The 15,945-nt window shown below is 34.6% G+C and overlaps 1 protein-coding gene across 1 annotated transcript in view; it reads left to right on the forward strand.

Moving 5' to 3' along the window:
* Window positions 1-15,945, forward strand: part of LOC556735 (solute carrier organic anion transporter family member 5A1) — a 102,360-nt gene that overhangs the window by 2,391 nt on the left and 84,024 nt on the right. The window lies entirely within an intron of this gene.

Below are 15,945 nucleotides of genomic sequence, written 5' to 3' on the forward strand. Positions count from 1 at the left end.
TAGCGGAACTCGCCATAGTTGAGGAAAACTTGAATGGGAGAATGCAACAAATTATTTTTTTTTTTACAAACTTTTTTGCGAAAATAATAAAAGAAAAACTCCACGATGATGTTATAAAGAAAAAGGGGAAAAAAATGTGTGAGTCTGATGACGGCAGCCAGAGGAGTCTTGTCCCATAGGTCTTGTCCCATAGAATAGAAAGGCTGCACACAAGCAGTACTTTGTTTTTTGTAATTTGAAGCAAAGATGATATAATACGTTCATAAATGCATATAAATGTTCATATGTAAAAAAAAAAAATAAATAAATAAAAATTCTAAATATTTAAAAACTTTTAAGGATTTAATTAGGATGCTGATTAAATGTGTTATAACAGGCTTGTAAAAATAATCCATTATATATGATGATGTAATAAAATTGTATATAAAAAAGTATTTTTTCATATTTATTTATTCTAAATCTTTAGAAGATCATTTTGGTACATAAAAATGTGTGGTTATGATAAGCTAATACAGCTAAAAATAGCGCTTAAAATGTCACTATTAAACCTCACAATTAAATAGAAAATGAGGTGAATAACTGCAAAAAGATACTTTTTTACCACCCCATTTACCATGCGGGCTATGAAAGTAGTCAAAATTTGAAGTGGTTCAAATCCTTTAAAAGTATAGAGCAAAACCCTTTTTTTTATTTTTTTAATCTTTAAATGTTGACTACTGTATACATGTGCATATTTAGTCTAGTTTTACAAACAAATGTCAGCATTTCTATATTTCAAACTATAGTCATGTAGATCATAAATTGAGAGGTGGTCAAAATACCAAAAACGTGCCATATTTTCAGAAATTTTCATTGTTCTCGACACCAAATCTCTGTTCTAACTTAACTTAGTTACAAGTTAAAAATTTGCTCACAATAACACAATTTCAATCACAAGAAAGGAAAACAATACTTTTGAACAGTATCAGTTTGTCATTTGCTTAAAAAAGCTCTAAAGTACAGTTTCTTTAAATTAGGAAGATGCGTAATTGAATTTGAGAAAATTAAAACAAAACTCGTACGTACCTATTGAATCCAGTAAATTAGGTGAAACTGATCATTTTCAAATGGTTGCTTACATTTTTTGGAAAAAAAACAAAACTAATCCTGGCCCAGAGCCAGGCGTCATTACAAGTCAGGGGGGGTTGATCACATGACCCTTGTTCTTTCCTCTGTCATATACCTTTATCCGTAATCTTTTCCAAATCCCATTCCTTCCACCCTGCAATTGAGCATGCTGATGAATTTGTATGAAGCCCTTTTGGCTGTTCTTATGTTTACAGAGACTTGCATCGAAGAAACTGTTCCATGCGTGAAAAAGGGTGACATCAGCAATCAAATAATCTTCTTGTTTTGGTTTTATTCAGCATCTTGTTATCATCAGCATGTGAAGTCATAACCATGGTAACCGTGAAAGCATGTTGAGAGTGTGGATAGTGACAGGTTTAGACAAAAACAAAGCTGCTTTAGTTACAAGATTAACTGTGACAGACCAGTGGTTCTGAATTTTATAAGAACAGCCCTTTATCTTCAGCTTGGTGAGTAAGTGGGGCAGTGATGGACCCTCTGTGTGGGGCACCACCCGTCTGACTGTAACCCCCAGCTGGACACACTCCCAGACAGCCTCTTTTAAAGAAGCACAGAGATTATCGGGCTTTGTGATGGTTCATAATGCTTCAGTGAACATGCACACACACAGTCTGTGGAGTAAAGTGCCCTCTATTATAAAGTACATATGCTGCGGCCTTAAAGTCACTGTATTGATCAACGTTTTCACACATGAAGTGCAGTGAGTGTGATATAGGTGTACTCGCTTGTCCCCGCTTGTCCCCCCTCCCGTCTCCCCGACGCCCTGCACTCACACTGCATTTTGCCTTCCGAGCCAGGGCACACTTACATCATCGATGATGCGACTGTTCAGTTTAACAGAAGAGAAGCGCTCTCGCTCGGCACATATTTTTTTTTTTTACTTGCATGGATGCATTTGATGTGAATATTGTGTATTTACAGTAATCACATTGCACATTTCTGTTTGCACAGTTGCATTGTTTTTGTATGTAGTCTACCTGTGCGAAAACCTTAATTCACATTTGGTGTGAACCCAGCATAAGTGTATAATACTCAAATGTGTGTAGGATATTGGAGAATGTGAACTTGCCCTCTTCATCAATCCTGATGAAGACTTCTTATGGATAAATCGATTTTATTTTTTTATTCTACTTTTCCATGAGCGAACTGTACCTGTTGAGTTAGATGATATTCTAATCCATTTTAAATGATTAACAATATATCCACAATGTATGCAAAGCAACACAACATCTTAAAAACTATGCACAATAATGATGCCTATGGCAATCAATGATTCATAAGGTGCATCAACTTAAATGGATAGTTCTGCCAAAAATGAAAATGATCACTTTTTAATCTCACATTTTTACCCACCCCAACCTGGTTGCAGACCTTTATGAGATTTTTTTTCTTTTGTTAAACGCAATAGAAGACATTTTGAAGAAAGCTGTATTTGAAGAAAGTACTTGTTTTTCCTACTATGGAAGTCAGTGTTTACAGTATTTTTTTTTTTTTTTTTTTACTTTTTTCAAAAAAAAAATCTACTTTGTCCAACAGAATATAAAAACCCATATAGGTTTGGAATTTTCATTTTTAGGTGAACTGTCCCTTAAATGATCAGTTGGTTGTCTGTTAATCGTTTTGCATTCTTACTTTAATGTTTGTCTGTTTTTTTATGGATCCTTCATCTGTTTTTACTCCATGACAGTTCTAACATCTTTTTTACCTTGTAAATACACTCACTGGCCATTTTTTTATTAGGTACATCTGTCCAACTGCTCAGTAATGCAAATTTCTAATCAGCCAATCACATGGCAGCAGCTCTATGCATTTAGGCATGTAGATTTGGTCAAGACGATCTCCTGCAGTTTAAACCGAGCATCAGAATGGGGAAGAAAGGTAATTTAAATGACTGTGGCATGGTTGTTGGTGCCTGATGGCTTGCTATGAGTATTTCAGAAACTGCTGATCTACTGGGATTGTAACTGCTATTCTATCTAGGGATTACAGAGAATGGCCTGAAAAAGAGAAAATATTCAGTGAGCAGCTATACTGTGGGTCTGTTGATGCCAGAGGTCAGAGGAGAATGCCCAGATTGGTTTGAGCTGATAGAAAGGCAACAGTAACTCAAATAACAGCTTGTTACAACCAAGATTTGCAGAAGGGCATCTCTGAAGGCTCACCAAAATGTACAATAGAAGATAAGTAAAAAGTTGCCTGCCCTGATAAGTCTCAATTTCTACTGTGACATTCAGACAGTTGGGTCAGATTATGGCATCAACAACATGAAAGCATGGATCAATCCTGCCTTATTTTAACTTAATTTAATATTAACAGTTCAGGTATTGGTGGTGTAATGGTGTGGGGGACATTTTCGTGGCACACTTTGGGCCCATTAGTGCGAATTGAGCATGGTGTCAATGCCACAGCATACCTGAGTGTTGCTGCTGACCATGTCCATCCCTTTATGACCACAGTGTACCCATCTTCTGATGGCTACTTCCAGCTGGATAACACACCATGTCATAAAACGAGAATCATCTCAGACTGGTGTCTTGAACGAGTACACTGTACTCAAACGGCCACCACAGTCACTAAATCTCAATCCAATAGAGCACCTTTGGGATGTGGTGGAATGGGAAATTTGCATTATGGATGTGCAGCCAACAATTCTACAGCAACTGCTTGAAGCTATCATGCCAATATGGACCAAAATCTCTGAGCAATATTTGCAGTACCTTGTTGAATATATGCCACGAAGGATTAAGGCAGTTCTCAAGGCAAATAGGATTAATCTTGGTACTGGTAAGGTGTACCTAATAAAGTGGCCGGTGAGTGTATTTTAGATCAAGTAAAATAACTACATTAATTTAACACACTCTAACAAAAATGATGGGTTCTCACACAGTTCTTACATTTTTAGATAGAAAAAAAAACAATCAAGCCCTGCAAAAAATTGTGTTGTTTTAACATTTCAAATAAGCAGTTTGAACAAGCAGCAAAAGCCGTGTTTTCATGAGTTCATACAATAGACGTTTGGATAAGTCACCAAGCACTACTTCTCACCAACATACAGTATATCTATAAATAATACGAATCATGAAACAAATCATTATTGTGTCAAATTTTTGCCTACTTTCTTTCTGGCATCTCCCTGTTCCAATTATTTCAAACCCCACCACAATTTGTGAAAGCACTCGGGGCAAGAAAAGACAAATTGAAATCTCCTGTACGTTCAGAGGAAGTGGAGTGGAATGTTTGCTCCATGCGCAGCACTTGTTTGAGCTGCACACACATTCGCTAGCATTGCTGAGAGCGTTTTACAGGTGGTTCAGACAGGGTTTATCGCTGCAATACATGCTTATTCACTTTCCTTTCATTCGCCTCTTTTAACCTGTGGTGTGTGTGCGTTTCTTATGGGTCGCCGACAGCGAGTATGACTTATGAAAACCTTTACATTCCTCAAAATCCCTCAGGCAAATGCATTTTAATGAGCTGAAGTAAGTCAGTCCACTGTGTGTCTCGTCTTTCCGACACACTTTCACACACTATCACTGACCCCTGTTCAGTCATAAGTGACACTTACAGAGAATGACTGAGAATAGTATCTCTTCTGATTAAAATTTTAAAAAGAAATGGGATTTTAGTGTTATTACTCACCCTTAGGTCATCTAATATGAAGGTGACTTTTTCTTTTCTTTGGTAAAACATTAAAAAATGATTTAAAGCTGAAAATGGTCCTTGGTGATTCATAAAATCCAAGTAGGCAGCAACCAGCACAGTATCGTACAGAACAAAACACACAGGCAGAGCCACATTAATATCATGGTCCATGAAGATATATGAGCTATTATGAAGTGAAACCATCAGCCTGTGCAGGAAACAAAATGTTATTTTCAGTGTTATTAAATTCCAGAGACTTCATCATGAAGTGATATACAACAGTGGAAGTTGTTAAACTAAATAGATTTTTAAGCCAGTGTCTTCGAGAGCAGGGTTTCTGCTGAATTGATTTTTATGAAATGTGACCTTGGACTAGGGCTGAACAATATCAGAAAAATCTGGTTGGTTTTTCCGTGATTATACTTTGTATACTTGGAAAGAATTTGAGGTCACTTTATTTTAAAACGCTCACTCTTAGCAAACCATTTTGACTTTTGCTTCAATAAACTTTTTATTTGCTCCTTATTAATATTTATTGAGGGATTATTTGGGATGTAGAATAAGATCATACAGAGCATGTGCTTTTTAAGTACTGATAAGCAGCCAATATCTCAATAACATATCGTCACCTTGGAATTAAGTTCTAAATGATTTTAATATAATGAGCTTTAAAGTTTTTGCATTCCATAGCAAACAGTTTGTGTGTAACATTTGTTTTTTTTTTAAATAAAAATCTTCAAATTGTAAACAACTTCCCATCATGTAAATAAGTTGTCATTTAATAGGAATATGTCAATAACTCAGTTTTGACAAAAATGCCTGATAGAACCTTTTTTAAATTCTAAGTGTATTAGAATTAACAATATGCTAATAATTACTAGTTAACTAGTTAATGGTGTGAATTGGTCCCTAAAGTGTTATGTAATTATTTTTATTGACTAGGATGATTCTGTAGGGGTGTGAATCATGCATTCCATGCAATAAACAAACTACAAGCTTAAGAAACTGCAACAAAGCAAAGATAAAAGTGAAATCGACAGTGCATGCATTATGGTTTTATATATGTAAATGTAAACATCACACTGTAAAGTGAACTTAACATTGCATATCTTTGCGATGTGACTATTGTGTGACTTTTGTGCGATATTGATGCTGAAACCATTGTGCAGCCCAATCTTGACCCCACCAAAAACACCAATAAGTAATGTCACTTTTTGGAAATTGAGATTTCTATAGCATATAAAAGTTGTGTGAATAAACTTTCCTATTATGCATGGTTTTAAAGATCGAATATATTTGGCTGTGTATTGTAAGATATTTGAAAAAATCCCAAAGCGGATGGTGCAAAAAATAAATTGATATTGAGAAGATTGCCTTTAAAGTTGTCCAACAGTAGATAATTAACTAAATATCTTTATGGAGATATTCCATATCTTGAAATATCTTTTTATACCTCAGTTGGTTTTTTTCACACCTCTAGTTTAAAAAAAAAAAGGCCGGAAAGTGAGTGAGTCCAGCTTTGTTTAGGTTGGAGTGTGGAGTGGCGAAAGAGGGAAGGGTTTGCATGAAAAGGGGAGTTTTATTATATGCACTACAACTGATTTTCACACCGGCAGCATGTACACAGATGCAGGGGAGATAGACAATGATTCGGAGAGCAGCATTTACAGCGGTCTTGAGATCTGTGTGGAAGTGGAGGATTATCAGTCAATAATATTGTAGCGATATTACTGTAAACTTAGTAACCTAATCATTTTGACTAAGGTATGTCTTTAAAAACTGAATATGTACTGCTGAGAATACTAACTAACTTTGCCATCTGAATAAACATAAACAAATAACATTGATCATACAGTTACTAAATCAGTAGAGACAGGACAAACAACACAAACTGGAACAGAGTCTTTTTTTAAAAGAAGATGAGTGACAAATCTGTATTTCACCATTTCCACATGCGATAAGCTCTTGGGTAAAAATTTTTCCTTACAAACATTTTTTTATTGCGTGTTAGCAGATCACTGTAATCCACACATGTGGGTCCACACGCGAGCTGTGCTCTCATTGCGGGGAAATGGAAACAAAACCTTCCTTGAGCACATTTATAAACGCAACACTGACGACCCCAGTCTCTGAACAATTCTTCTACTACTTGTTTGAATTATAGTTGACAACACAAAATGGCCAATCTCTAAACACTGTAACAGGTAAAAAGAGTTGTCAAAGCTATATCATGCATTTTAATGAAGTTAAATCTCGTTCACAATAGAGCGCTGATTGTTTCAAACCAAGATTTCTCATGAATTATTGCACAGATGTGCTGAAAACTCAATGACGTCACTTTGTACCGGCTGGTACAGACAGCCAATTTTGTTGCTGGAATTTACACAATGATCTTATCGCCATGAATAGCTTAACATTTCTTTTCAAACCGGAAGAAGAAATAACATAATGCAAAAGCAACCAATTTTCACTTGTTGGTTAAGTATATGTTCCTAATAGTGTTTTTAGCAACATGGCTCATATATATGACTGTCGACATCTCAAAAAATGTGTTTTGGTGGTTCATGACCCTTTAATATCTTTTTTATTTTTTGGCATGAAATCAAAATTGATTATTTTGACCTAAACAGTGTATTTTTGGACATTATTTATAGTTATTTAGTTTATAATTATTTATATAAAGACATTTATAAACCTAGATGAAATCTAATTTGTATTTATTTATTCAGAAAGAAATATATTTTTAAAGAGAATAGTTGAAGAGAGATGGTAGAACGGCAGCTAAGACACTTGGTGCTGTCTGAATAGATGTTCTGATTCTAAAAACATGGGCCAAAAAGGTTTAAAGCTGTCAGCCTTAAAAAAAAAAAAAAAAAAAAATAAATAAATTTGTTGACCACTAAAGACATTGATTTCAAGTGAAACTGAACTTGTGCGACATCGCATACCTGTACCTATTAAGTACTGAGAAACCAAGACACTTCAGATGGCCTCTAAATGTTTCCTAATTTCTTATTTATTGCTATAACTGTTTTGAAAGTAAGTAATGCTAACATTTATTTCATGCTTGAATTATAATTTTAATGATCTCATTTGATCTATGGACATTACTTCTTCATTTGAACAATGGGGCATGCCTTTAATCCTTAGCTGACAACATGCAATTTCTTCTTATATAGCAATGCATTAATGAAGTGGAGGCTCTGGTGTTTCTCTGTCTGATTTACAGGCCAGTGCTTTTCTTAACATGGTGCTTGTGGCTTATATACTGCAGTTGGTCGAGGGGGTCAGATTTGATTGGATTGGTGTGTGTGTCTGTATTTTAGTTTGTTGCCAAAGGTAGAATGAAGTAATAATACTTCGTCAGGCAGCTCTGCAACATTAAGCTCTGACACCACAATAAATAACTGCCTGCTTTATTTCGGTTTTGGCTGTTGTGCTTTTTATTGTCTGGGATAGTTGATCATAATGCGTTGACGGCTCCCTGGTGGGTGAGCAGTTTTATTTGCGGTAGTAATTGAGGAATACTGTGAGATGAATGGAGGCTCTGTTATATTGGTGTGCACAATATTAGGACGCCCTGTGTGTAAACACACCTACTCTGTCAGCCTGTGTCTGGTAAATTTAGAAGGGGGAACAGCTGCTGCCTGTTGTGTGTGCAAATGTGAGAAAGAGAGAGACACCGACTTTACTGGGTGTTTCATCAACTACAGGCACTTTTGGCCCTGTGGGTTTTGGTCTTTATTGTCTTTTTGGTTTCGCTTAATTTGTCAGGTAGTAGGCAGCATAGTGGCTGAGTGGTTAGCACTGTCGCCTCACAGGAAGAAGGTCGCTGGTTCAAGTCCCGGCTGGATCAGTGGTTCATGCTCTCCCCATGTCTGCGTGGGTTTCCTGCTGGTGTTTTCCAAAGACATGCATAGGTGATGTGTATGGTTTCCCAGCACTTAGTGTTGCATTCTCAGTGCTGGGTTATGACAGGAAGGGCATTCGCCTGTAAAACATGCCAGAATAATTGGTAATTCGTTTCACTGTGGCAAGTCCTGATAAACCAGGGAATAAGCCAAAAGAAAGTGTGCAAAAGAGGTTTTCAGGCATCCAAACAATGTGTAATACAGCTCTATTTTTCATACTATAGAAGGTGTCCAGTTTGTTGTTAAAAAAATAATTACTTTATTTTTTTTCCTGTGATTTACAGAAGATAACCATTAAAATGTTATTCATTGTAGCAATCAGATCACTGGGAAGCCCCAAATTACTGTTTTTTTTTTTTTTTTCCTTTTTTTGGTTTGCTGTCTTGAGTGTTGCCCAATTGTCAGCAAAAAAAAAAATAAATAAATAACATTTGAATATATCAGAGTAAGTGTGTTTAATTTTTACATAATTTTCCATCATCATGACTAAATGACATTTATTATTTTAGTGAATGTTATTAATTGCGCTATTAATTGACTGGGCTGGGCGGTAAAATCTGTATAGATTTATTGACTGAACCATTGTCAGTATCGATAAAAAAACATTCGATATGTAGTTTTGATGTGCAGTTTCAATATGAAAAGCTATAGTTTTATTACAATAAATAATTGTTATTTATATGTTAATAATAAATTGTTTAAATAAAAACTTTTCTCCATAAGTTTGCATAGGAGCTGTACTAATGATTTGTATATTTGTCATCATCTGAGAAAATGGTTGTCACCATCTGTAGTTACGAGTGATGCCAGGGGAGCGTGAGCGCAAAGTCCATTGTAAATAGTCTAAGAATCCACGCGCACGTGGTTGTCACTTCAGGTCAGAATAAAAACGCATGTGGAAATGAGTGCCATACAGCAGCAGTGAGGAGATTGTAAATAAAAAAAGGACGTAAGGATGTTGCCAGAGTGGCTTTTTGGTTTCTTTTCTTGTGCATCCCAGCCACTAGCTCCCCATCCGAAATATATTTTTTTAGCATAGGGGGTAATGTAGTCACACCTTAAAGTTTGCTTTGACTGTTCAGTATTTACAGTTTACCATTGTACATACTATGTAACATTTTAAATCAAGTTTAAGAGTCTCTTTAACACTTCTGGTTATTTTATTATAAAGAGTTTGTTTAAATATTTTTTGTTTTTGACTATTAAAACTATTTACCTTAGTAATGTTGGTAAAATAAAATAAAGCGGTTAATAATAAAAAATCCTAAATGTACTGGTAAAAATTATTCAATAATTATCGATATCTAATGATATGAAACATGATATCATGAAAATTTTATTTGCAATATCGCCAAGCTCTAATTATACGTTGAATTTGTTGCAGACACTGATACATATTTAGCAGTATTTATCACAAAAAAAAAAAAAAAAAAACAATACATATCACTGGACTTTTCTTTTACTGTCCGAAAAAAAATACAAATCCAACCACTTTAATTTTTAAAAAAATTAACCACTTTAAACCACTTTAAAAAATCATTCTTGCCAAGGTTAATTTGACAGATATAATGATATGCACATTTATTTGTTTTACAAACAGTTCAATATATTACTCTGCGCTTTATTTACCATATAGTTTTAAATGTAGCAATATAATTTTTTTTTTTATTATTGATTAAGATTAAGTCTCAGGCTGTAATTCTTTGTACTGTAGCAAAAATAAAATGAAATGATGGTAAAAAAAAAGTTTCGAAGCCTTGTTGTATCATCATCTTAACATAAGAAAAAGGAATTCAAAATCGTTTAGTTCTGTTATTAAAATTACCCAAAGTTAAAGACAAACACTACCTTTCCATTGTAATTCATTGCTCTTTTCATTCTTTATATGCTAAACGGTTTTTTACGGCCCACAAACACAACTAAATACATCCGTCTTCTCTTGCTCCTGAGTTTAATATGTTCCTCCACACGCTCTGTCCATTACGTGCAAACATTTTCCCATGGCTGTTCTTTTGCTGTTATGTCACCTCAGAAAACATTGGGAACCATGTCACGGTACTCATTTATGAAACAGCCACTTCCAAACTCGGCCACAGGCAACATGTTAGAGTTTCTCAGCAAGTAAACACTGAGCCTTTTACCACCCACGTCACTGGTCTTCATCATTTACACGCATCACCGTCCTCATGTATTCAACACATCACCGCACATGAACTGTCTGCTGCTTTTGAGTCATTCAGAACACTTTTTTTCATGCACCTCTCCAATTTTGGGATTTTTTGTGTGTCTATTGTAAAGAAAAAAAATCCTAAAAAACACCCAAAGATTTCACCTAAAAAGGACAATTCTGTTATTAATTACTTGCCCTCATCTCATTTCAAACACCTGAGACCTTTATTCGTATCTGGAACACAATCTGAGAGCTGAAAATCTGAGAGCTCTTTCTTCTTCCGTAGACATCAAGGTTCCTGACTCCCTGACCATAAAACAAAAACTGATTATTTAACCGTATATTTTTTAAAGGGCACCTATTTAAAACTTTTTCAAGATTTAAAGTAAGTCTTTTGTGTCTCCAGAATGTGTCTGTAAAATTTCAGTTCAAAATACCCATCAGATTATTTGTTATACCTTTCAAAATATTGGAATTTCTTTCTCTAGACACAATGTAGCTGTTTTTGTTGCCTGTGCCTGTCACAATGTAGCCTCAATAAGAGTGTGCCTCAACTCCGGCTGCATCAGATAAACAGCACAGTGACAGACACGAAGGAAGCAGACCACACGTAACTTTTTGTGAGAAATACTACGGTTAGAACTTTTTCAATGATTATTTGAGGTATTTGTTGTGGAGTTAATGAGTGCATCAGAACGATGAGCCACATACAATGTTTACAAAGTTCACGCACACATTAAGACACGCACACACAGCGCGCATGTTTAACTTTGCACTGTTTTTGTACGCAAATGTGACGGGATACACGTTAATATCCACTGCTGTATGGATATCCGTTGTTTACGTACAGAATAAACCTGATGATGATAAAGATGGTAAAATCACTGTAATTCATTACAAACTTGCAATGCCTTAAAAATGTTTTAAACTGGTAAAACTCATTCTTAATCACATTTGATGATGACAGATGATCACAGCGAGCTGAACAGATCTTTTAAGCCCAGTTGCTTTGCGCATGTCTTGTTGATATGATCATAAGCATAACTACAGAGACATGTTAATACAAAGCTGTCAATCAGTTCAATGAGCAGGGAAACTACACTTCTACGTCACTTTGCGGTAGGCCTCAAAATGGGAGGGCTTTGGATTCTATTTTAACTTCAGGAAATTTAAAAAAGAGACCTACTGTTTGTATCACCCCAATATGACTGTTGAAACTCTATACCTACACAAAGTTCTGTCCAAACAGCTTCCAAAAGATGATTGTCATCATAGGTGCCCTTTAATTTGTCTTTCAAAGACAAACAAATGTCTCCGAAATTTCTAACAACATGAGGGTAATTAATAGAATTTATATTTTTTTGTGTGTGTGAACTAACTCTTTAAGTGTATTTTTATTTTAGTTTATTTACTGTTGGCTATATATTTAATTTATACAATACATATTTGTTAAACTTTTTAAAAGTTTTTTTCGTTAAATATTTGTTAATTATTTTTTCCCTTCATTGAGCCATACATCTCCACTTCAGCAGGAATTAAATTAATGTCACAGTTTTGTTTATTTATGTTATGAAGGTTTTTACCGCGGATATGTAAATACTAGGGATGTAACGGTATTGTAAATACCGTCATACCGCAATATTAATTTTTTTTTATATTACCGTAGTCGCATGACTCGGTAAAACTATAGGTCTTCTGAGAAAATTTGCTCAGGCGAATGAAGCAAACGGGAGGTACCGGAAACTACAATTCCCATCAGCCCAGGCTTGGCCATAATCCCTTGCGGTCTGTTGTCGCTACAGATCCAGTAATGCGGAAATGTAGTGTGCTGCTAGAAGCGGGGATCAAAAAGAGCTGGAAAACCCTAAAGCGGGTGTTGTCGCCGCGCGCGTACTGAATAGTGGTGTTGTCGTGCGAGTTCTTATCAGCTGTGTTGTCGCGCGCGTACTGAATAGCGGTGTTGTCGCGCGAGTTCTTATCAGCTGTGTTGTCGCGCGCGTACTGTAAAGCGGGGACGGAGGGTATGTCGCGTCGCAGGGGCACTTTTGATCATTTTGGAAGGGAACTTTCTATCCAAGACTAAAAAGGGCATGTGCACTGCACAGGTTAAGCACTGTGTGTGCACGTGCCTGCAAGTTGGGGAATACGACTAATATCATGGGGAATGCAGAAACACAGCACACTGTTCAGATTGATGCAGACATGAGATCTCTATCTCACTCATGGTTTTTCCTCTCAAGTGGGGGAAAGACAATGCACAACGTTACCCACTGCTGTCAACCTGGGCCAAGTCATATCTCTCTTGTCCCAGAAACCTCAGTCCCAAATGAGAGGGTTTTTTCTGTTGCAGGGGACATTGTAAATACCCAGAGATACCAGCTTTTACCAGATTATATTTATATGATAATTTTCCTTTAAACCCATCTCTATCTAAGTGAGTGAGTGATTAAATGTTGAATGTGATGAGTTTTCAACAATACTAAATTGAAACTTATTTTTTTTACATGGTTTAATATTTTTTTGTTATTAAAATTGAAGTTCCTGTTTCAAAGCTTACAGATAGATGACTAATTTGTATGTCATTGACACTTTTGGCACTTTTTTGGAGTATTTTCATAAGTTTTGTTTTTTCCTGTAAATGATTCAATAAATACCGTACCGTGACATTCATACCGAGGTATTACCGTACCGTGAAATTCTGATACCGTTACATCCCTAGTAAATACAAAATGTGCCTGATTTATATAACGCATTTTATTCTACATATAAATAAATATATACGTCACAGTATTTTCTGTAGTTGTAAAGTTGTAAAAAATCCACTCTGTAAACCTCTTGCCACTGATGTGTCTAAAAAAGAAATATGGGAAATTTAAATCTGACTTCATCCAATGCAGGTTTGTGTGCTAGATATGTTTGCCAACTAGTGATAGCTCATTTGCATATTTATAAATAAATTTTTTTTATAATCACCTTCTGCCTTAAATGCAGTATAAAGTATAAACAGTTTCTTTTCTGTGACATTTGTCTAGTTTGGCACTTTAGTAGCCCCAAATCCATTTAATCTATTTTAAATATCTGCTCTGAGTGAATAATGTATGTTTCTTTGTATTTGTTCAATATGACTTGAAAGACATTGATTGTGTATTGACATTTTCTATGGCTTGAACATTACAAATGTAGCCTGTTTCACATTTGTGCCTGTGAGCAGCCAGATTGGCTCTGACAGATGTCACAAAGAGTTTGAAATGGGATCAGAGCACTTGTTATGGCGTTAATCATAATTAGTGTCTCACCACAGGGATGACAACCAATGCATGTCAATTTAAACAACTTAAATTAAACAATCCTATTCTGCAAATTAACCCTAATTGCAGAGCAGGGATTGTCACTAAATGACAGCGGGTTGAGCTAAATTAATAATGAACACATTATTCATTGCTTTGACCCTTGGAGAGCTATAGTCGCCTGCCTTTTGAAATAAAACTACAAAAATGAAGATTTAATCCACAAGAGAATAGGATGAGGGTTTTGTAGAGTCCTCTAATCGTTGCCTTTGGTTGTATTTCTAGTGTGTAGACTGGTAATCTTTTGCTGATGTACCCTCGGGCTCTGACATGCAGACAACAAAGAACTATTGAAGAAAGCCGACTATGTGCACCACTTGTGTGCATTTTGAGCTACAAATTTTGGGAAACACATTTCACTGGCTTGTAGTAAGACCCAGTTTGGAAAATGTAAATTGAATAATAGAATCCAGTTATAGAAATGAAAATAGGTGCATGCACGGATTGTCACAGAATTTTGAAAGGGTTGGAATTAATATATCAAAGTAGCACCATACACCTTGCAGTATATACAAAAGTTTATATATATAAATATGAAATCTGCATAATATGTACGTCCCTAAGAAATACTGCTACTACTACTACTACTACTACTACTTCTACTACTACTACTACTACTACTACTAATAATAATAATAATAATAATAATTCATTTTCTTTTCGGCTTAGTCCCTATAATAATTGTAATAAAAATACGGTCCCACTTTATATTAAGTGTCCCTAACTACTATGTATTTACATCAAAAAAATAAATACAATGTACTTACTGTGTTTATAATGTATTTGAGAACACTTGTGGTGCTTTTGAGTTGGGATAGAGGTTGGGTTATCGACAGGTTTGGTGGCATGGGTAGGTTTAAGGGTAGGTTAAGGTGTAGGGATGGTCAACAGTGTATTTACAAATGTAATTACAAAAGTTGATTACAGATGTAATTACATACATGTATTTAATCAGGCATAAGTACACAATAAATACATGTATTTACACAATAAGTACATTGTAACAAACTATTAATTCCTATGTAAGTACATATTAGTTAAGGCCACTTATTATAAAGTGGGACCAAAAATACAAATAATAATAATAATAATAATAATAATAATAATAAGATGAAGAATTATTATTATTATTATTATTATTAATAATAATAATCTTCTTCTTATTATTATTGTTATTATTATTAAATTTATTATACAGCTTTTAAGGGGTAATTACAACATTTTACTTTATTTTTTATCCAAGATTCAATTTAATAAATAATGAATTTGGTTGAATTAATTTATTATTAATTTATTATTTATAGTTATTATAATAATTATTGTATTAATTTATTATTATAACAAAAAAAAACTTTTGAAAGAAAAAAAAACATGTAAAACATCATATGGTTCTTAATGTAATTTTCGTAATCTGTTATAAATTTTTTGTTAAAATGACAATATGGTCAATAATTTTTTCAGTTTTTTTTTAAAAATGCAGTCAAAAAAGGAATCACAAACATTTGAACATTAAAAAAAAACAGTTTTCTTCTATTTATAATTCTAAAATCTAATATACACTCAAAAAATGTTGTTTGTTCAAACTACGTATTTAAAATGAGCTGAAAACACAATTCTTAAGGATTTTTGGAAACAACTGTTTCCAAACAAATAATTGTTTTATGTTCAATCCACTTAAATCTGTAAAAGTAATGTTAACTTAATTCCTTCATGTTCCTAACACTAATCGATTGTGTGCAGCCCAGCA

This window comes from Danio rerio, chromosome 24 (genome assembly GCF_052040795.2).
Source record: "Danio rerio strain M-AB ecotype USA chromosome 24, GRCz13ab, whole genome shotgun sequence".
In the NCBI taxonomy this organism is placed as follows: domain Eukaryota; kingdom Metazoa; phylum Chordata; class Actinopteri; order Cypriniformes; family Danionidae; genus Danio; species Danio rerio.